This window comes from Anastrepha obliqua, chromosome 3, assembly GCF_027943255.1.
Source record: "Anastrepha obliqua isolate idAnaObli1 chromosome 3, idAnaObli1_1.0, whole genome shotgun sequence".
Lineage (NCBI taxonomy): Eukaryota > Metazoa > Arthropoda > Insecta > Diptera > Tephritidae > Anastrepha > Anastrepha obliqua.
The window spans coordinates 50,968,364-50,992,098 of NC_072894.1; the positions used below are offsets into that span (position 1 = coordinate 50,968,364).

At 37.1% G+C, this 23,735-nt stretch overlaps 1 protein-coding gene across 1 annotated transcript in view; it reads left to right on the forward strand.

Annotated features, from left to right (window-relative positions):
- The window catches only part of LOC129240376 (triple functional domain protein-like), a 118,913-nt gene that overhangs the window by 71,684 nt on the left and 23,494 nt on the right, over positions 1–23,735 (forward strand). The window lies entirely within an intron of this gene.

Here is a 23,735-nt window from a genome sequence, read left to right on the forward strand (position 1 = left end):
CACTTATGCCACTCTGAATGAGGTACCTCCAAATCATGCATTCTGAATGCCGCAACCGCTTCTTCAGGTGTCGAAAAACGTTGATCTCTCAGTTTGTTTTTTACGTACGGGAATAAAAAGAAGTCATTCGGTGCCAAGTCAGGACTATACGGCGGATGACCCATTAATTCGATGTTTCGGGTGCTCAAAAATGCAGTTGTTTGAGCCGATGTGTGAGAGCTCGCATTGTCCTGGTGAAGAGTGATCCGTCTTTGGCGATTGGTTTTCCTAATTTCTTGGAAGACAACTGGCAAACAAATGGTTGCGTACCACTCAGAATTTACTGTTCTGCGTTGTTCTAGTGGTACGAGTACGGTTGCGACATGTCCAGTTTTTCCGAAAAAACAGGCGACCATTTGCTTGGAAGTGCTTCGTCGAACAACTTTTGTTGGATTTGGCTCATCTTGAAACACCCATACAGTCGACTGCTGTTTACTTTCGGGCTCATACGCGTAAATCCATGATTCCTCACCTGTCACGATGTCATAGACGTGTTTCGAAGCCCCGCGATCGTATGTTTTGAGCATTTCCTTCGACCAATCGACACGAGCCTTTTTTGAGCGATTGACAAATTGTGTGGGATCCAACGCGAACAAATTTTTTTGACAGTCAAATGTTTATGCAATATTGAATGTATGCTGGTCCCACTAATGCCTAAGATTGTCTCAATCTCACGATAAGTCACATGACGATCTTGCAATATCAGTTCGCGCACAGCATCAATGGTTTTCGGAACAACAACTGATTTTGTACGACCTTCACGAGATTCGTCTTGGAGTGAACTACGACCACGATTGAATTCACCATACCATCGATAAACACTGGTCCTTGTTGGAGCTTCATCGCCAAAAAATTAATTAAGTTCATCCATGCAATGTTGCTGAGTTAATCCACGTCGAATGTTGTAAAAAATAATCGCACGAAAATGTTCACGATTTAATTCCATTTTTGGACCGAGATGAATCTTTTAAGTTACTGTAAACAACACAAATAGCGCTGGTATTTCAAAACGTTCTGAGTACGTAAAAGCCAAAAAATGTCAAACGTTGCGATACAGCTGTCAATTGCCAGATTGCGACACCAGGGTTGCCAAATCCCGACATATAAAAGGCACCCCTCGTACCATTTTTTCATATACTCTGATCCTCACCATAACTTGTGCTCTTGAACAAAACTTCTCCTCTTCCTTAAATTTGCTTGTTTCGAGAGAGAAAGCTTCAAGTTGTACAATCGACGCCGAAAGTTCTCGCTGCTACTACGTTGTTGATTTTAGCTTCAATGGCCTTAAAAGGATCACTCTTGGCAAAAGTCACAATTAAATTATCAGTAGTGCAAGTCGTTTTCTTTTTGACACCACGTCGTTCTGTGAATTTTTTGAGCTTTAGGGCAGTTACAACAAAATCTTTGGACCGTCCAAGTGACTGAGCGATACATTTTGACGATGTTTTTTTTTGTTGCAAGATGTTTCTTTCTTTGAAAGAAATGCATGTTGTTGTTGTTGTTGCCATAGCAGCATAAACATTCTCCATACATATATGCTGAAGTGACAGTGAATATAAATCCGGGTCGTTCCGGTAACGTAGAACCGACTGTCGTGGGAATGACAAATTCATATTAAGTATTAGTTATTAAATGAAATTTCTAATTCGCTACTTACGTTAGATTGAATATTTTTCACTTAATTAGTTAAAATGCTAGAGTTATCCGCAAAGTACCAATCAGTGGCCAAGCAAAATTACGTTATATGAAAATAATCGAATCTGTGCAATCAATCACGCAATTCAATTTAACGGTTCTTTGAAATTCACTATGAAGTAGCGAAATTTCAATAGTAGCTTTTTCAATCAAGGAAATCGATAGATAAAGGCAGCCACGCTATTTTAATGGACATATCGCACCCTAAATACAAAAGGGTCACAACTCAAAATTTTCCACACTCGAGCTTGACTTGTTCACAGTAGCACAGAAAACAAACTATGTAACATATCACGCTGAAATTTGCCAAGTAAGCTTATAACAGTCCTACCAAAAAACAAAAAAATTATTTTTGCCATATTTCATCCGCGGACCGTTTTATTGATAACGTCTCGTTCATATTTGAGCAGAAGTACATTTTGAGTTGTGACCCTTTTGTATTTAGGGTGCGATATGTGTACATACAGCGGCCGCCGTAGCTGAATGGGTTGGTGCGTGATCACCATTCGGAATTCACTGAGAGGTCGTTGGTTCGAATCTCGGTGAAAGCAAAATTAATAAAAACATTTTTCTAATAGCGGTCGCCCCTCGGCAGTCAATGGCAAACCTCCGAGTGTATTTCTGCCATGAAAAAGCTCCTCATAAAAATATCTGCCGTTCGGAGTCGGCTTGAAACTGTAGGCCCCTCCATTTGTGGAACAACACCAAGACGCACACCACAAATAGGAGGAGGAGCTCGGTCAAACACCTAACAGAAGTGTACGCGCCAATTATTTATTTTTTTTTTATGTGTACATACATATGTATGCATATTCAACTTCCTTTATATACAATTTTTTTGTACAATATTCGGCGCTTTCCATCAGGAGCCAAAATATATAAACTTTCTTTATTTGTTGCGCGGAATAGAGCTACAAATGATTGGTCATGTGTAAATCATTAGGATCTAGGGTCCAAACCGCTCACCTTAAGTGTTTGCCCTTAAGCTTTATTTATTTTCTCTACAAAACATAATTTTGCTGGGAACTGGAGTCGTTTATATTGAAATGGAAGATTCGTCGGTATTATCGGGCTTCTTGGAATCAAAACGTTTTCTCCAGCCCATAGCCTTGGCATGCTGTAGCATTCAATTTTCGCCATGTACACACATACATACTACATACGTAGCAATAGTACTTTTGGTTAAAAGTTTTATCAACAAAGTATGGATACAGTCGGTTCGGTTCTACGCTGCCGAAACGACCCGGATTTATATACGGCCAAGGACTGTCACTCCAGCAGCATTCCACGTATGTAAATATGGGGAATGTTTATGCTGCTACAACAACAACAACAACAAAATGTCATGCCTTCTTAATCAATTTTGCTGTTTTACATGGCAACACACACAAATAACACACAAAGCTTAATCAAAACGAAATCGAAAGAAATGCATCCAAAAAGTTTACTGTGTTGAAGAGGAAGAAAATTGAAAACCAAATACTGTAAGTTTTCGTTTCGTTTGCCTTAAAGACTTTTTCACCAATTTGATTTAATTTGACCTTACGGCTTCTTTCCGGGCTGAAATGTGCTTGTTTGCAGCAGCACACAAATAAGTCTGCAGACAGAATTTTTCGGAAAAATCGTGCCCTAATAACGCTAGTAAGCAAAACTCATCCAAAGTATAGAAATACAAAAGCAATATTGTGAAGCATAGCCAAACGAAAAAACAGAAAGTCAGTAAGCCACAAACAAAGTAGACACGTGAGCGCACAATTTCTCACCTTTGCTTGGCCTGCTTATTTGTGGAAAAGTGTCACTTTATTGTTTTTCAAAATATTCTCTATGAAGATCTATACACTTTTGCATGCATTTGAACCAATTGTCGAAGCACTTTTGCCACTCTGAATGAGGTACCTCCAAAACATGCATTCTGAATGCCGCAACCGCTTCTTCAGGTGTCGAAAAACGTTGACCTCTCAGTTTGTTTTTTACGTACGGGAATAAAAAGAAGTCATTCGGTGCTAAGTCAGGATTATACGGCGGATGACCCATTAATTCGATGTTTCGGGTGCTCAAAAATGCAGTTGTTTGAGCCGATGTGTGAGAGCTCGCATTGTCCTGGTGAAGAGTGATCCGTCTTTGGCGATTGGTTTTCCTAATATCTTGGAAGACAACTGGCAACCAAATGGTTGTGTACCACTCAGAATTTACTGTTCTGCGTTGTTCTAGTGGTTGCGACATGTCCAGTTTTTCCGAAAAAACAGGCGACCATTTGGTTGGAAGTGCTTCGTGCGCGAACAACTTTTGTTGGATTTGGCTCATCTTGAAACACCCATACAGTCGACTGCTGTTTACTTTCGGGCTCATACGCGTAAATCCATGATTCCTCACCTGTCATGATGTCATAGACGTGTTTCGAAGCCCCGCGATCGTATGTTTTGAGCATTTCCTTCGACCAATCGACACGAGCCTTTTTTTTAGCGATTGACAAATTGTGTGGGATCCAACACGAACAAATTTTTTTGACAGTCAAATGTTTATGCAATATTGAATGTATGCTGGTCCCACTAATGCCTAAGATTGTCTCAATCTCACGATAGGTCACCTGACGATCTTGCAATGTCAGTTCGCGCACAGCATCAATGGTTTTCGGACCAACTGATTTTGGACGACATTCACAAAATTCGTCTTGGAGTGAACTTCGACCACGATTGCATTCACCATACCATCGATAAACACTGGTCCTTGTTGGAGCTTCATCGCCAAAAAATGAATTAAGTTCATCCATGCAATGTTGCTGAGTTAATCCACGTCGAAAGTTGTAAAAAATAATCGCACGAAAATGTTCACGATTTAATTCCATTTTTGGACCGAGATGAATCTTTTAAGTTACTGTAAACAACACAAATAGTGCTGGTATTTCAAACCGTTTGCGATACAGTTGTCAGTTGCGAGATTACAACACCAGGGTTGCCAAATCCCGACATATAAAAGGCACCCCTCGTATTTGATGCAAAACAAAAGTAAACATTTCAAAATTTAACTGCAACGAAGAAATGTTTCAATTGATTGATTCGTTTTTGATGTAATAGCTACAATTGATGCTTTTTTACCACATTTTTGCACTTCGCATTTTTTACTTTTATAGACTCCCTCAAATTATGTTAAAATTACTCTTCCTGGATAGCTGAGCATTAAAATGCAAACAAAACTTTGCAAATCGGAGAACTGTGCTAAATTAATGGGACCTAATTTTATAAGATATATTAGGTTGGAGAATAAGTTCGAAGCGTTTTTACCGAAAGGTTTTATTTAAAAAAAAACAACAATAATTATATCAATAAGTTAATCAATTATATATTCGCCGTTACTATTTACAACCTCTTGCCAGCTCTCGATCAATTTGTTGATGCCATTCCGCCGAAAATCGCCTGATCTGGTGTCAAAGAAGTTGTTGAGCCAGTTTTTAAGAACCTCTTTGTTATCGAAGGTAACGCCCTTCATATGGTTTGACAAGGAGCGGAAAAGATCGGTCGGTGCAAGGTCCGGAAAATACGGCGCATGCTGAATTTCCTCCCATTCGAGCTCTTGGAGTGCAGCTTTGACGACTTGTGCAACAGAGGCCTGGCGTTGTCGTGGAGAAGTAGATATGGTTTGACCGATGACTGATCGATTGTCGAATAGCCTCATTCACACAGTGTAGCTGGCCATGTAGAGCTCCTTGTTGACCGTGGCATTCTTTTCGAGCACTTTCCAGTGCAACATGCTGTTCCAGTCCCACCAAACACATATCATAATCTTTTTAGATGAAGATTCGCTTGACTCTCGGACCTGGCGTATCTCCTGGAGCCACCCATTCCTTTCTTTGCTTCATGTTGAGGTATAGACACCATCTCCCGTGACGATTCGGTACAAAAAGCGCTGTTCATGACCGCGTGCTGCTCGATGGCGGGCGAGATGATGAGAAACAATTTGAATTCGCCTTTCTTTGTTTTTTTTTTTTTTTGTTGAGCACGTGAGGCACCCAGGCTCCCAATTTTTCGGTAAATCCCATTGAATGAAGGTGTTTGAGAACCGTTTTTGATCGCAGTTCATTTTTTTCTGGCATTCCACGACTGGTTTAGCGATGTTTCTCCTTCAATAGTGTTTTCAGACGTTCTTCATTGAATTCAAAGACGTCAGTGTTCATCGACTTCAAGGTCAAAGTCACCATTTTTGAACTTTGCAAACCATTCCCGTGCTGTAGACTCGCCTATGGCACCTTCTCAAAACCCATATGTCCCGGGCTGCTTCGGCAGCTTTTTGATCTCGATAAAAAGCAAAGAAATGGAGATTTTTGCCTCCTGGGTATTCCATTTCTAACCCTTAAAACTAATGAAGAATTAAATAACTCAAAAATACAATTAACATGGTTTTGTAGAGCAGAAAGAAAATAGTTGTGATGATGAAGTATGCATTGAAAACAGAGTAAAGCTCGAACGACTCCGGAGTCGCTACAACAACAACCCCTGAAAAACCTACCTCTTAACAGGTGATGACAAAAAATTTGACTTTGGTTAAACTCTTTTAACTTAAAAGGTAATGCATCGAATTAATAGGCGTTAGTTTTTGTTGTTGTCATAGGTATTTATATTCACTTTATAGTTTTTGCTTCCAAAAAAAAAAATAGTTTTCATTAAAATACCGCCAAAGCAGCATAACATCCGCGAGCGCATTGTGCAATTCTATAAAAAAGTGAAAAGCTTGAAATTGTAAGGCCGATAAAATATCGACATTTGGCACCAAACTCACTAATGCATACACAGTCAATGGCATAGGTATACGCTTACAGACATATAAGGTACTTATTTGTAAGAATAGCAAATGAAAGCTGGCATAACGAGCCCGGCAGTTGTGGCCGAATCTCAATGCGAAACGCACAAAACTCGGTTAAACAATAGCGTTGTATCTTTAATTACCAAAGGATCAGTTGTTGTTCCAAATGTACTTCGTAATAAGCGTACCGTGGATCGAAATAGAAAAGTTTACTTTTTGTCTGTGTGCTTCACCATCTATTCTAATCTATCTATTATGTAGGGATATTACCGTAGCCGAATAGGTTGCAGTGACTACCATTCGGAATTCAGAGAAAACGTAGGTTCGAATCTCGGTGAAACACCAAAATTAAGAAAAAGCTTTTTCTAACAGCGGTCGCCCCTCGGCACACCACAAATCATGTTGCTCAGCATTGCCCTGATTGGCTTGAAATTGCGGCACGTAATTGCGGAAGTGTCAACCTTTCTAAATCAGTTGCGACACAACAAGACTATCAAACCTCCTCGGTGAAGATGCTGCAACTCTCTCAATTTTGCTCTGATTGGCCTGAAACTTCGGCATAAAACCTTTCAGTAAAAGTGCTATAACTCGCTCAATTTTACCCTGATTGGCTTGTAATTTCAGCACGTAATTGCGGAAGCGTCAGCCTTTCTTGATACGCAAAAGTCATGAAGGTCGGTTGTAAAACAACAAAATAGTTAAATCTCGTCGGTAAAAATGCAGTAACTCCCTCACTTTTGCTCTGATTGACGTACTGTATATCCGAAGAACGAAGAAATTCGGAATAAGTTAAATATATAAAGTAAGAAAAATGCATAAGCCAAACCGAAAAACCAAGGGGAGACACAATATACCCGGTAATTAGGAATTTGTATATCTATTCCTTTATACATTTATATTTGTAAGTATGCATGGAAATAAGCAAACAATATTCATGTACAATGAATGCGTCTTATCAACAACATATTGGCGTCATGATATACTGAAGTTCTTATCGTTTTGCCATTTCGTTTTCTCTATTTCTTTTTTATTGCAAAGCTGTTTTTTTTATTCTAAGTATCTTCAAAAACCCCGAGCAACTATCGAATATATAAGTATGTAGGTAGGTAATCGTTTCTTTATGCGGTCACAATAAAGTATTTTATACCCAATGCATAGGTTGGTCGAAAAGATAGTCCACAGAAGTCATACCACAGTAGCAGTTGATCTGCTACACCTCGATGAACCATTCTGTTTTAAGTGCAAACCCATTGATCTGGCTGACACTTATATCCCTAAAGTCATCAGTATCATTGTCAGTTTGCCAAAGGCTGAAAGGTTTTGTGGGAATTTTTTAGCCAACAGCCATTGAATTCAACTTATATGATTCCCTGCAATTTTTTTCTGTTTGATCGAGTCAAAAAACCTCTTCGTTTTAACAACCGAAAGGAAGTAATGAAAAAATCGAAGACGGCTGTGATGGCTACACCGAATATAGAGTTCCAGAGATGTTTCAAGAGTTGGATTAAACCCTGGTATAGGTACAGTGCAGTTGATGGTGGGCAATAATATTACTTTTGAGGAATAAACTTGTATTTTGAATTTTCTGAAAGTTCCGGAACTTTTCGATCAAGGTGGTATGATGCACTTTTGTCGGTGTATGTCAACCATTCCAGAAAACACATAGTGTAAGAATCAGTATACATATTTTTCAAGCAAAATTTTAACATGTCTTAAATCTATATCCTAGCATGTCTCTAAGCTCATTACGTATACAAAAATAAGGAGTTTTTAGGCGTTTGACCGAGCTCTTCCTCCTGATTTTTGGAGTGCGTGTTGATGTTTTCCTTGTACAAAAAATGGGGGTAACTTCACCCCTATACCGCCTCCAAATAATAGATGATTTGTTGAATGTGAAGGTGTTCCATTAAGTAGTGCACTTAGAGATTTGGTATTACGTAGCAGCTGCTATAAGAAAAAGATGGTCTATCGTTTAATATTTTATGTTCTTCATTTTATTATAAACTTTTGTACAAGGTTATCTTGGTTTGTCATTATGTTGGAGTGCATACATACATACACACATCTATAGGGTCCGGCACTCAAAGTGTAACCAATTAAAAAGACCATAAATTTAGTTTGGAAATTTACTTTTATTCAATACGAAGTAAAAAATTTGTGAAAATAATACAAAATTAAGAGTCAATTTACTTTTGCCCGTTATGACCACATTTTGCTCTCACTATGGCTTTGAGATGGTCCAGCAATGAATCGCAAGCTGAGCGAATGTGACTTGCAGGTATTTTGGCCCGCTCGCGGACGATGGGTCCTTCGCTCTCTCAAGTCTGACTTGCTGCTGTTTTGGTGCGAGATCAAGCTTCTTTGGGATCTTGTAAGGCTTAATTTTCGATCATTTTTCAGTATGCGACGGATGCTACGGTCAGATATTTTCAGTTCTTTCGCCATTTGATTGTCACTTCGTCGGGATTTCGCTAAAGTCGCTTCTTTACTTTTTGTACCATTTCAAGTGACGATGCAGTCTTTTGATGACCACCTCTATTGCGTTTTGCGACGTTACCAGTATCATTGTAACGAGTAATGGTGCGATAAACAAAAACTTTATTTACTTGAAGGTGGTCCAGCTTACGAACAATCGCTGGTTGTGATTTTCCAGCCAAATATAATGCAATCACACTATTACATTTGAAATCCATTACTGATTTTCTTTTTTCCCGTTTACTCTCGACAAAATACTTCCGCGCGCTTGTAATCAATACTCTGGACTGTCATTTAGCCAACTAACGGGCATCAGCTGCGCGAGTGGTTTGAAGTTGGTTACATTTTGAGTGCCGGGCCCTGTATTATCCTTTTAAAAATAATTTATTTTTCTGTGAACGGTCTTGTCTTTGGAATTTCGGTCGAATTCAACAAAGTGTGTTTGTCATTTCTTTATTCGTATCAGCCAGTTTCGAAGACAGTCAGGTCTGCGATATCGAAATGATCCGGAATTCAATTCTACTGCTGTAAAAATAACTATGAAATAAGGACAAGTCCAATGTTTGGTCTTTGTAACACAAAGAAAATCTCCAATTCCTTTGACAACAGCAAGGGTCACTTCTTGATACTTTTTAGCAGAATGCATAAGGCTGCACTCAATGGGCTAATTTTAGGAATATTACAACATCCTAATTGACTAATAACAATTTAAATTTTTTGAAATTTATTTATACAGCTCAGAAATGAGTCCGTAAGGTTTGTAAGTCACACAAAAGTTAATTATGAGCTTCATAAGCCTGATATCAGAGTTAGAGATAACAGGGCAATGAAACCATAACTCATTTGTAAATTGGGTGAGTCTTCATTTGGCTCGGGGATTCCATGAGAGGAGTGTTGCTCTGACGGTAAAGAACATGGCCCAATGAATGTAATTGTAATATGGAAGCCGTGTATATGTTTAGTATGCCATTTCATAAGTAAGTTAAGATCTGCAGATATAACACATGGACAGAAAAGTCCGGGGCCTAATACATTTTTGTTCAAAATAAGCTTTATTCATTAACGTAATTTCCATCAAGAACAACGTAATCATTCCAGCGCGGCTCTAATATTTCAATACCAATTTTGTAGAACGATTTTACTTTTGCCTCAGTTTCAGCGAGGTTATCGCTCATTCGAGCGAAATTTCTTACCGGCGAGCATTTTTTGTAGGTCTGCGGGCAGCCAATAGTCGCTGCGAGCCAAATTAGTGAATTCGGTAAATGTGGGTGCAATTTAATTATTTTTATTACATTTAAACAGGGCCAAACTCTGCTCAGAATCATCAACACGTTCTTGTTTCTGGTCAGCAGTAAGCAAACGCGACACCTTTTGGACAGAGCTTTCTCATAGTCAAATGCTCCCGCAATATAAACCCAACACGTTCTTTTGATATCTTTGCGATGCCAGCTAACTCACGCAATTTCACTTTTCGATCATTCAAAACGATTTTGTGGATTTTTTTTATGTTTTCTGGTGTTACCGCCTCATTTGAATGTCCACTGCGGTCATCGGTGTCATCGGTGTCTCTACGACCATGTTTGAAGTTAAGAAACCATCGTTTTATTGTTGTTTCTGATGGAGTGGAGTCCCCATAACACTTTTCAAATCATTGCTTTGCTTGGACGGTATTATTCCCCATCAATAATCACTGTAAAATTAAAACACGAAATTCTTTTCGATTCATTGTGTTGATAATAACAAAGAAATTTAAACAGCTGTCTTTTTAAGGTTAGTAAAGGGTGTTTTTTTTAGAGGTTAGGTTTTCAAGTTGGCACTACTTTTTTCGTAGATGGTCTTTTTTTTACAGCTGTTACTTGATTTATGCTCAGTTTGGTTTGCCATTTCATAATGAATAGACTTACACCTGAACAACGTTTGCAAATCGTGCAAATTTATTACGAAAATAATGGTTCGGTTCGCGCGACGCATCGAAGAAAATTTTGTTCAGCGATGAAGCTCACTTTTGGTTGAATGGGTATGTCAATGAGCAAAATTGTCGCATTTGGAGTGAACATAATCCACAAGCCATTGCTGAGACCCCGTTACATCCTCAAAAAGTCACTGTTTGGTGTGCTCTATGGGCAGAGGGAATCATTGGTCCACATTTCTTTAAAAATGAAGCCGGCCATAATGTTACAGTCAATGGAGAGCGCTATAGAGCCATGATTAATGACTTTTTCGTGCCTGAATTGGACATGTGGACGACCTTTGGCTCCAACAAGACGGCGCTACATGCCATACAGCCAACGCAACAATCGATTTATTGAAGGAAACTTTTGGTGAGCGCATTATCTCGCGCCGTGGACCTGTGGCGTGGCCTCCAAGATCGTGCGATATAAAACCGCAGGACTATTTCTTGTGGGGCTATGTGAAGTCGCTTGTCTACGCAGATAAGCTCGAGACGATTAACGTCTTGGAAGAGAATATTCGGCGCGTTATTGCTGACATACGGCCCCAATTGCTGCAAAAAGTGGTCGAAAATTGGGCCTCTCGGCTGGAATTTATTCGAGCCAGCCGCGGCGGCCACTTGCCGAAATCATTTTTAAAACATAATGGCAAACCCTTATCTTTATAATAAAGCTAAATTCTTGGCCATAACATTAAATTATATACGTTTTTTTTCATCTTGAAAACCTAACCTCTAAAAAAAACATCCTTTACTAACTGAAAAAGAGGGGAATGAAATATTGCAATCTTTCCGCTCAATTTAAAAAAAGCAGTTTCGGGAATAATGCATTTAAAATTTTACAAGTAGCCCCGCAGGTGGCGAAAAAAAGCGTAATGTTTGAGCTAAAAACAACAAGCAATATATATCGCATCAATGTTACAATTTAGGAGCACGTAATCCAAATTGAAAGAGGAGCTTTTTTCCTAAACACCTTTCAGTGACGCTTATGGTATATTATTATTAATCGATTTATTTAGATTAATAGATTTATCCTTCGAATAATTTGATTAAAAAACCCAAAATTATGAATCACAAATATACTGCAAAATGACTATTGCCACCTAGGCATTACTGTTACCACTAATTTTTTAACTAACTATTTTATGTCAGTATGTCAGAACGAATTTGAGTAAATCCTCTGTAAATTACAGCAAATCAAAACATTACTAGGTATTGAAAAAAAGCCTTGCCTAGAAATACATTAAATTTGTAATGCCTACACATGCTGGGAACAACACTATTTAACTCCTGTAGCATAGTCAAGCACACAGCCAATACAAAACTGGCCACACTCGCTGCACTGCGCCTTTTGGGAGAGCGTCATACATAACTACTCGCAACTATGTATGCACTTGTAGTTATTATATTTTGCTTTCAACATTTTCTATACACACGCTTCCTTGTGTCTCTCATGAATGTCTCTTTAGTATTAAGCACAACAGAAATAAAAAAAGCACAATGACAATTGGTATAATAATAATAATATCGCAATATGAGCATGAATGGTAACGTAGTTATTACACATTTCTTAGCTCTTAGGCGGTAAATTGTTCTCCTTTCGGTTTGCGTAGTGTGCGATACGTATTAAAAGTTCTGTAGATTGACGTACGCGACACCAACGCCACTTTAGTAATTGTAGTCGGTTTTCTTCACCATATCGTTGGCGTTGAACTCGAAGACTTCTATTGCAAGAAAATCAGTTGGTCGCTCTCATTTAGCGCGGTAGAACGTTTTGATGAAAAATACCGCTTTCATTTTTGCAAAGCATTTTTGTGATTATCGTGGCAGGAATATTACTCATTCGTTGAAGTGAACACAAGCGCACATACTAAAAGATATGCAATTATTGATGTGCACATAAATTTGTATTAAAATATTTATATCTGTGTACTAAAATTTAATCCAAGCAACTTATACATACATATGTTCGTTATGTGACTGAATCGGGGCAATTGCATTTACCATATATTTTACGGTCAAATTAAAGTGTCTCACGCGTATAACGACGACGTTGCGATTGGTGACTAGCCTTATATTTCACACCGTCGCATATCTACGACAGTGACTATCAATTTGTCAATGAATAATATCTTACGTGCCTTTAAATCTGTGGATCCCATCATGTCCAAGTCACTGAGCTGTGACCATTCTGAACATTTTTTATGTTTTTGCTGTGCGGACGCAGAACCGTTGAGCCGTAAGGAGAAGTACAAGTCCTGGTACGGAAACAATACATGCATATATACAGACATACAATGATTATAATTATTGAATATTCCACCATAACATTATTTTGTTAATTTATTGAGTGGTGTACCGCTGATTTTGTATTGAATCATGCAAAAACCAAAAAACAAAAAAGGGGAAATAAAAATGATATCAGTGAGGCAAATGTGTGATTCACAATGTGGACTACGATACGCGCCTATTTATTTAATTTGCTGAACTTATCGGATACACAATGCCCATTTTGTAAAGCGATTACTTTTATTTCATTGAATTTAATTTTTTTGTTTGTTTGTTTTTGTGATAAGCAAACGAAGAAGGAGGTAAACGTATTGGCTGGCATGCACAAACATACATACATATACAAATAACTTTAACTTGTGATTGCGAACTTATTCTAGAAGGCGAAAATGGATTAAATTTGAATTGCAAGCGATAGTGAACGCTAAATGGCTGAATTGGTTAAAAAAAGTTGATTAAAATAACAAGAAGTCAAATACTGTACAAAATCGTAAAAACAACCTGTGGCGTCCCTCGAATACTCAGTTTTTTTTCAAGCTCGTTTCGCGCAAGTACATGAAATTTCCGCATACCACTGTTGTTGAATTGAAAAGTCATTCCGAGAAATATTTTATTTTTAGTTAATTATTAAATCCACCGAATATAATGCGTTATTTGGTTGAAGCTTTTCGGCAATATTTTTTATTTCGGCCATTATTTTTTGTTATATTTTAACCATTATTTTTCGTAGAGAATTTGAATAAACATCTCGTTCGAAATGAAATTCACTTTAGTAAGTTGAAATTTCTACATAGGATCTGTTAAAAGCGCTAACAAAACAAAATACTACTAACGTTCCCACGACAGTCGGTTCGACCTAACCGGAACGACCCGCTTTATTTCCGGCCAAGGACTAGCATTCTTCGTATATTTATGCGGAATAATTACGCTGCTACAACAACAGCTACTAAAAAGTTAACTCGACCTTGAAAGACCGTGTCTTACTACTCTGTAGGCACCGTTTGGAATGCCTGTAACATATTCAACGTAAATAGAAAAATGTTTCCAAAATCAGGGAAAAAGTTGGCATACGCGCATTTTGTAGGAGACTTTTTACTTTGAAGAATACGAACAAGATTGACAAAATAAATATAAATTTTAAAATTTACTAACCAGATCACCTTTCAATTTAATTATTTAAACTAAAAACAATCATGAGTTTTTTTTTTTTAAATATTAATATTTAGTAGTCTACAAGGTGGAATAAAGAAAGAATTACAAGTTTCTGCTGAATTTTCTTTCTGTGTCGTTTAGATCGATAATCTGTATAAAAAATATTACAGATGCATTCAGAAAAAAATACATGGCACTGCAACCATCTTTAGCAGATATGAGACTGCTGATCCTCACCTTGAAGTTGACATTCATTTAGTCCAGATTCTAGAGCACCTTCGAGTTGATTACGTTGAAACTAAAGCCCAACTATAGATGACTCGAAATATATGACGCAGCAACCCAAAAAAATATTGGAATCCGAATTAATTTACTACCCCTTAATATATTGCAATTAAAGGATGAATCGTGAAAGATTCACGTTGTTTTAAAATAAAATTTAAATTCTTTCAGGTTTCACAATTTTTATTCAAAATACGGCCTTAACAATTATTTTATATGTGAAAACTTACATCATTTAAACGTCCACCTTAAGGGGTTAGGGGTAGTAGAGGCCCGAAAAAATGATGATTTTCACGAATTTTTTTTGCTACTTAATTAATTTATTTAACAAAAATAAAAACATAGCATAAAAACATCATGTTTTAACTTGACTTAACCAAAATTTCAAAAAAAAAATTAATAATTGCAAAAGTTATCGCTGTTTGTGTGAAGCCCGTTTCTCCAGAAGTCCCTTGCGGTGAACATCACAAGTCCTTGCAGATTCATCTAAAACCAATCGGACAAGAAAAATTAGTTTTATTAATAGATAATCTTGTGCCTGATCGAAGCTTTTTTTTTTCAAAATGAACAAAATGGCGGCCTCAGAAAATTTTTTCCAGATTTTAGAAAAAAAACCAACAGTTAATTGTTAAAAAAAAATCGAAATTTTTGAAAAAAAAAAAAATCCTTCGATCAGGCACAAGTTTTTTATGTTTTTCCAAAGCTGTATAAATTTTATTGAAATCTACGTAGCGGTTTTTAAGTTACAGTGTTCACCAGTTTGAAAAACATAGTTTTGAGAAAAACGCATTTAAAGTTTTGCTATCGGCTCCGGAGCGGCCGAGTGCCCTTTGTTAATTGTTGAATAACTTGAAAAGTATTTGTCGGATTCACTTCAAATTTTTACACAATATTTTTAAAACATTATACTTTAAGAAAATGCAAAAAAAAATCGATTTTTTGAAAATTCTGACTACCCCTAACCCCTTAAGCACGTCTACAGGCAAAATACGGCAAACAGCCGATTGACGGTTGCCCAGCAACATTTTGCGCTACAGAACGTCCAATTTTTGGTCTGCAAGGCCTTTTTCTATCATCGACAAAACCAATTTTAAAAAAATTTTTCACAAATCTTTGAATTGTCTTACTCATTTGTACGATTATTTCAACCAAAGAAATCACTACTTTTACAATATGTTGTTCTTAAGAACCAACCATTTTCATAATAAGTTTCAATAATTTTAACGCGTTATTCCATTGTGTTAAACTACATATCTGTCTACTTCACAAATATCAAGATGAGATAAAAAGGCACCGTCTAAGAATTATTCACTATTAACATCTAAACGTCACTTTTGAAAGATCTTTAATAGGGATAAACGCTAAAAAAAACACTTTCTGCATGAATTTATTGTAGCGAAACGGTTCAAGTCAGTTTATTAAAAGTTGCTGCATATTATAAAGTAACATTTCAAGAATATTTGATAAAATTTTCATGTAAAAATATTGCAAAATGAGCGAATGAGAGCACATTTTACGTAGACGTCTTTTCAAAAATACATTTTGCAGTAGTCAGCATATCTCAGCGTAGAATCATCTGAAATCAAAAAAATCGAATAATTTAGTTAAAGTATGAGTTAAACTTCCTCCCAACGTTTATTTTGACGACTTATTTTCATTTTCAGCCATTTGGTAGTCGTTTGAAGTAAAAAGTGATTTTTGACGAAAAAATGCCGCCATTTTGTAGGTGTAAAACCACCTTAATATAAAAAAAAATGGCGAAAAAAAACGTTGGGAGGAGGTTTTTTATATGTAAAATATGTGTGCAAAATTTCAAAAGGATCGGTTGAGTAGTTTTCAAATGCCAATGACTACGCACTTAAAAAAAAAAGGTTCGAGAAAACCGCGTTTAAAGTTTGTAACGGACTACGCGCGCAACTGCTGCGTCTCGGCAGATGTTTGAGGCGGCTCCGCTTTATGCTCTATAACTTAAAAAGTTTTGCTCGGATTGACTTAAAATTTTAACACAGTATTTTTGAAATGTTTTACTACAATAACATGCAAAAAAAAATCGATTTTTATCCCTTCGTCTTCTGAAGAAGAGAAAAAATCATCTGAATTTTCCTGTCATAACCTCGCGCAAAATAAGTCAAGATCAGATTTAAGAACTACTTCATAAGTGAAAAATCATGCGAAATCATGTGAAGCATGGAAAACAGGCATAATTTCATGATCCAAGTCCAACTGAGTTGTTCGAGTGATTTGTTGTACCAATATTTTTTTTTCTTTCCGTCTTCAGCAAAAACAAATAAATTTTTCGGTTGCCCGACTTGTGAGCAAGCAACATACCATATACATACATATGTAACTGGCCATGTGGAAAACAGTCATTTTCTAGTTTTAATTTGGACACCTAATTGATGATTGATATTCAGCCTTGCTAATGGTCATGGAGAATACAAGACGAATGGGGAGATGCCGTCATTTGAAATCAAATGACATATTGTCGAATGCGCAAATCCTCTCGACTTTGAGTGATAATTTCGCACACCAGGAAGATACAACGAGTTTGAAAACACGATATTTTAGCTTACAATTTTGTTTTCATCTATATTTGGAGAAGAGGACCGTTGTGCTTCTTGTACAGGTTTTATTGACTGCTTCTTAAAAAATAAATATAAATAAGGATGGGTCGAATTATAGTCTGAACAATTTAAGTCAATATTCTTGATTTCTTCTCTGAAATTGGGTTATCCTACAATTCTTTATCGCCTCCTAACAGAAGCCTTTTATTAGAAGCTTCATAGTGACAGTAAATCACTCGCACAAATTTGCTCTAATTAGCCGGGTTTTTTTATGCGCATATGTGCATTCTGTGGCCGCGGTACCCGAATGGATTCGTGCGCGACTGTCATTCGGGAGTGCATTGGTTTGAATCTCCGTGCCAGAATCAGCAAAATTATAGAAACAGGTTTTTTTTCCTAATAGCGGGCGCTCTCGCCAGTCAATAACAAACCTCCAAGTGTATTTTTGCCATAAAAAAGCTCCTGACAAAAAAACATTGCCGTTCGGAGTCGGTTTAAAACTATAGGTCCCTCCATTGGTGGATCAATATCAACATGCACGCCACACATAGGAAGAGCAGCTCGGCCAAACACCTAACAGAAGTGTGCGCGTCAATTATTATTATTTTTATGTGCATTTTGCTCTTACAGCAACAAAAAAACTTTCATCATCAATTGACTATAATCCGTAATCCGTAAAAACCTTTGTCAACACTGCTTTTCCATCAATATGTGTTATGAATTGAAAAATGCAAGCGGTACAAAAGTTTTTAATTCATAGAAAAATGTGTATTAAAGCATATATCTTAATTGTTTTCTGAATTGTGAAAGTTTTTTACACGCCATCTGTTCTGGCATTTCGTTTAATATTTAAGGGCGATAAAGCAGATTTCAAAAAGCCGTTAAGAACTGCATAACAAAAATTTGAAAGCACCAATTTCATCCGCAATTATTTCATAAGCGCTTATTACTTCATAAAAATTTTAAGCGCAGAGGCATATGCGCGTGAAAAAAATACAGCTATTATACCCATATCACTTCCTGGCATTTACTTATACCAAACCTTAGTTCTCTCGCTACAATTTGTAGTGCATTTCTTTGATATTTAACTAACGCCAATTTTGACTTTGGACAATAACCTAGGAAACCGTTAAATAAACAAGCTCTATTAGAATATTTAGTAAATTAGACTTCATTTATTTTCTTTGTGCTAAGGGCTCTTTTGCTTAACCGTGCCAAGACAAATTTCACAACGAATACTAAACAATTACTCACATTTTATCATTAAAGTCCAGTCTGAGCGATTCAATGAAAACGCCTTAACAAAAATTACTGAAATAAATAATTTATTGACATTTTTTACATACCGCATACCGTTATTGTACACCAACTATGCTATCCTTTTTCCATCCCTCTCCTCCACTGCACTAGAACCTCGCTGTTCGCTACGTAAATTTACATGTGAACTGTCACCGCTTAGCCAAACAAAACACATCCTTATTTACTTTCAAGACGCAAAACGCCACAATGACCGCTTTGTTCGACACTCCACTAATGAGTCGCCAAATATATGACTATGGCGATGACCTCAAACCTTAATATGTACACACCGCACACGTGGAGCAAGTATACTACGAAACTCCTACACATTAACATAGGAGTATCGCGTTTTAAAGGCAGTAGATGGGTAAGAGAATGAGATAAACACTAAAATAGGGGCACAAATTGTGTTGGTGTTAGGACGTTAAACGATATTCAGCTACCAACATTTTAACTAACCAAATTCAAATATGCATAACTAAAATTGAGAACTACGCAATGGAATTGGGTGCCTCGCAACGGAAATTGTGTTCTATTGAATTCGGAAAAAATATTTCGAGTTCTCTCTTTCTTTCGAATAATAAAGGGCAAATATTTGAAGGGAGGCCATTGAACTACTTCCGCGATGCTCCAAAACCACTAGAGTATTTTATTTAGAGGATCTTGTAAGTGGCGTTATTCCCCGCCACATGCATCCCTATTTTCACTATTCTGATGTAGCTTTTTATTCGACATATTAGATTAGATCCTATATGCATGACTTTTACCTGTAGGCCTGAAGCTAGAATTCTTGAGCTTTGTCAATAATGCGGCACCACAGACTATGAAATATAAGATATAAGTTATATATAGCGGCGCGTATATCCTTTGTTGGATGTCTGCATTGATGTTGTTTCATAAATGAGGGGACCTATAGTTTTATGCCGCCTCTGAATGGCAATTATTTTTTTTTTTTAGGAGGAATGTTTTCATGGCAGATTTGCCGTGGTCGGCCGATGAGCGACCGCTATTCAAAGAACCTTTTCTATCATTTGGCCCTACCGAGTGGAAGTCACTCACAAAGCCTTTCAGCTATGACGGCGGCTAACACAATAATAATATTACGCACGTTTCAGCGAACAATTTATTTATCTTTTTGTCATTCGTTTACAGCACAAGCTCGTAATAAATTTGGTTTTAACCGAATTAAAATACAATAAAATTTACGAATGTATGCACACCGCCGTTTTCGAATGGGCTGGTGCATGACTACCATTCGGAAATATATAGGTTCGAAACCCCATACAGGATATTGATGGAAGAGGTTTTTTCTAACAAAGGTCGCACATCGGCAACTAATGGGGAACCTCCGAGCGTATTTCTGTCATGAAAATGCTCCTCATAAAAAAACATCTGCCGTTCGGAAGCGGCATAAAACTGAAGCTCCCTCTGTTTGTAAAAAAATCATCAGTTCGCATAACAAAAAGGTGTAGTGCCAATTGTTTTTATTATTAATAGTAGCAAGAAGCAAAAATGACTTAATAACATGTGTCCGCAAATTAACGGCTTGGGAAATATGGCAAGTTAATCTTTTTTTAACTCATTTATTAATTGGATACTCTCATCATAGTTTGCTGAAGTTGTGTGAATAGTTTGTGTTTTCTAAACAAGACGAGGACTAATTCCCCTGATATTTTCCCTGTAATCATCCCTGAATTGTGTTCTATTCATTCTGAAAGTTCTTCTTCCACGCTAGAAGTAGGCGCCGATCTTGATCTTCCGAACCGTTTTCTTTGGTGAATTCGGAGATGATTCATTAGCATGACCATACAGGAAATGTATGTCGGTTGGTTTTAGGGTTAAATTCAAATAATTTCATAAAACATCATCCCACGATTATATTGAAGCCGAGGTAGATGAATTGGAGATTCACAATATAACAGATGAAAAGTTGGTTGTTGCAAACTATATTCTTGTCAAAGAGCCAACAAGAAACCCATTTTTATATAGATAAAATACCAACTGCACTTATAACTTCCAGCTTTTTTTGGAAGTCATCACCATCGACGTTGGGTTTTTGTTAGACCACAAATAGAAAATATGGCTGGAATTATGCATAGCGAAAAAAAGTGAGTTGAATTAGAGGGACCACAGCTTTTATTTTTCTTTACAGCTGTAGATGTCAAATGTGCCCCTCTTCAAATGAGGCCCTTCATAGGGGTGCATTGACAATAAAAAAAAAAATATTAAAATGTAAGTCAACAGACTCATCTTAGCTCACTTAGTACAAACAGTACCACGTGAATTAAGATACTTAGTAGGAAGGTCTGAGACTGGAACTTTTTGCCTTTAATACGTCCTTTGGTACAAAATTGCCTCCCCAAATATTCAAACTTTCCTTGCAGAATATGCTCATCTTACATTAGTGACATTCTTAGTATTGTCGATGCTTTTAAAATTATCGTTAAGGTGGGATGAAGAGGAATGCTTGTGACAATGAGTCGGTGCGGTCAACCATCCTATTCCGGTCTCATTTCCACATTTTTTATGACTTCCTTCTTTCCTTCCGTTTAATTGTGCGCACACACAATAATGATTGAACGAATGAATGAGCAGCTTGTTGATGTGGTGCTTCTGTATAGACACATATGTATATGTATATGTATTTTTGCACAATATACACAGTGGTGGTCAAAATAATAGCAGTGCGACATATTGCAAAGTTTTCACTATTTGTTTATTTATTTCAATTTTTTATAAAAATATACACCCTTTTATGGAAGCGTCTTGATGTTGTTTCACAAATGGAGGGACCTACAGTTTCAAGCCGACTTCAAACGGCAGATATTTTTATGAGGAGCTTTTTTTCATGGCAGAAATACACTCGGAGGTTTGCCATTGCCTGCCAGGGAGCAACCGCTATTAGAAAATGTTTTTCTTAATTTTGATGTTTCACCGAGATTCGAATCTACGTTCTCTCTCTGAATTCCGAATGGTAGTCACGCACCAACCCATTCGGCTACGGCGGCCGTCGTACCACCACATACTACCACAAAAACTAGTTAACTGACAATTTCAAATTGTGCACAAAATTAAAAAAAATTCAACAAATTTCCCAACTTTTTAGACGGAATTTTTAGAACAATTCTGAGGATGCAGTTTTGCACATTGCACATTCCCTTTTTGGTGTAATCAGGCGGGCGCTGAAATCCGAGTGAAAGGGATAATGAAAATTAATACGAGTGAATTTAGTTTTGGTGTTCCGAAAAACGAATAATTTGTCCATTTTAAATGAATCATTGAATTCATCCTAATTAAAAATTAGTTCATTACTTCGTTTGCGGTTTTTTTAGTAGAAAACAAGAGACTTGAATTACCCGAACTGGTTCAAGAGCTTATTTTTGTATGTTGGTGTTCATAAATGGTTCCATTATTTTCACAAAGGAGTTTAATGTGTTCATGTCCACCGGGTCAACAAATGTGCTTTTAAGATGTTATTGTTATCGTTGTCGTTGTAGTTGTAGCAGTTCATCAAGCCCTGCGGTGTTGTCACCGATCGTCATCATCTAACTCACCTAAGTTAGGAACAGGAAACGTGCTGCTTCGGCAGGTTGGGTCCAGAAGGAGAGGAGTGTTAGGTGAATGGATTTAAGAGGGCATTTGAATAGGTTGTTAGTATTGTGCGGAGTACCTGAGTTATCTGAAACCCTTGTGGTAAATGTTTGTCAAATACGGTTGCTTTAATAACTATTTTCTTCTATAAACATAATTGTCAAGTGAACCGGGTAAATAGGAGTTTAACCTGTAACAATATCCAGAGCATAATTGAGTCGAAGTTACGCGAGTTATTTTTGTTGTAGCAGCATTAACATTCCCCATACATGTACGGGGAATGTTGCTGGAGTAACAGTTCTTGGCCGTATATAAATCAGGGTCGTTCCGGTAACGTAGAAACCACTATCGTGGGAACGAAACTTGCACTGGTCTCACGAAACAGCTGAAGCTCTTCCTCTGCAATAGGTGGTGGTTGTATCCGATGACCGCATTCGTGAGCTTAGAAAGGTGCTGAAAGACACCCGATGAATGTCGTTTATTTAAGACGTTATTAGACGCTGTTGGCTCCATTAAAACGAAGTGAATACTAACTGATATTTTTCTTTTAAATTCGTTTCTCAGAACATCTGAATTCACGCGAAGTTGAAAATTGGAAGTGAGACATACAACACTTAATGTCAGATTTACAGTGAATTCGATTGAAATTAATTTGAAGTGGCTCCAAAGTTCGTTTTGATTTTCGATAATTTTTTTTTTTGTTTGTTGACGGTGTTCTGCATTTTCTCCCATGTATCATAAGCTCGAATTTTTTTTCTTTTAAAAGTTTGTTGAATTTGTTTTCTCTTTTCTTTTTTGTAGTATGATCTATATTTTTACGAATAACTAAAAATATTAAACAAAATAAATAAATATACAAAGCTTTGCCATATGTCACGCTGCTATTTTTTTGACCGCCACTGTTTATGAAAAGTAAGTAATATTTATGTGTAGGCAAGCGTCCGAGCATGTAACCGCTAGACACATGGCCAAGTGTAATGATGGTCATGAGACTCGAAGTTGTGTGTTGTCGCCAATTTCGTAATCAAATTTATTCATTCTTGTATACAAATATATACAAACATATTATCGAAATTTATAATTTTTAAAACATTTTAATTTTGCTCCTCTGATATTTTAGTTATATAGGTATGCTTGTAACGCGGCAGATATCGGGTGATTCATTTAGAGGTTTTTTTTCTCCCCCTCAAAATGAAAAGCAATTTTCAATGACACATTAACCACATACTAAGTGGTATTTGGCCAACGACTCCAGTAATGTTGGTCTCCTATGTCTCAATCGTAGTCAGCTTATCCATGCAGACTTTGGACTTAAGCTAGCTCCAATGGAAAAAAGTGTCACTGGTCACTGATCCAAAACGTAAAATAAATTTTTCATCGAATCGCTTTCGCACGATATTCCTGGTTTCAGGAGCTGAGCAAGTAAATCAAATCTTGCTGCAATCGAGACCACGGGTGTTACCGACTACCATTCGTAAGCTGCCATTAAATCGTCACCAATAAAAGTATCTCTAAATGAATTACCAGATATGTGCATACATGTGTACTTATGGCTTCCGTATGAGTTGGGGTATGGTAGCCAAATGGGCTGGTGCGTAACTAAA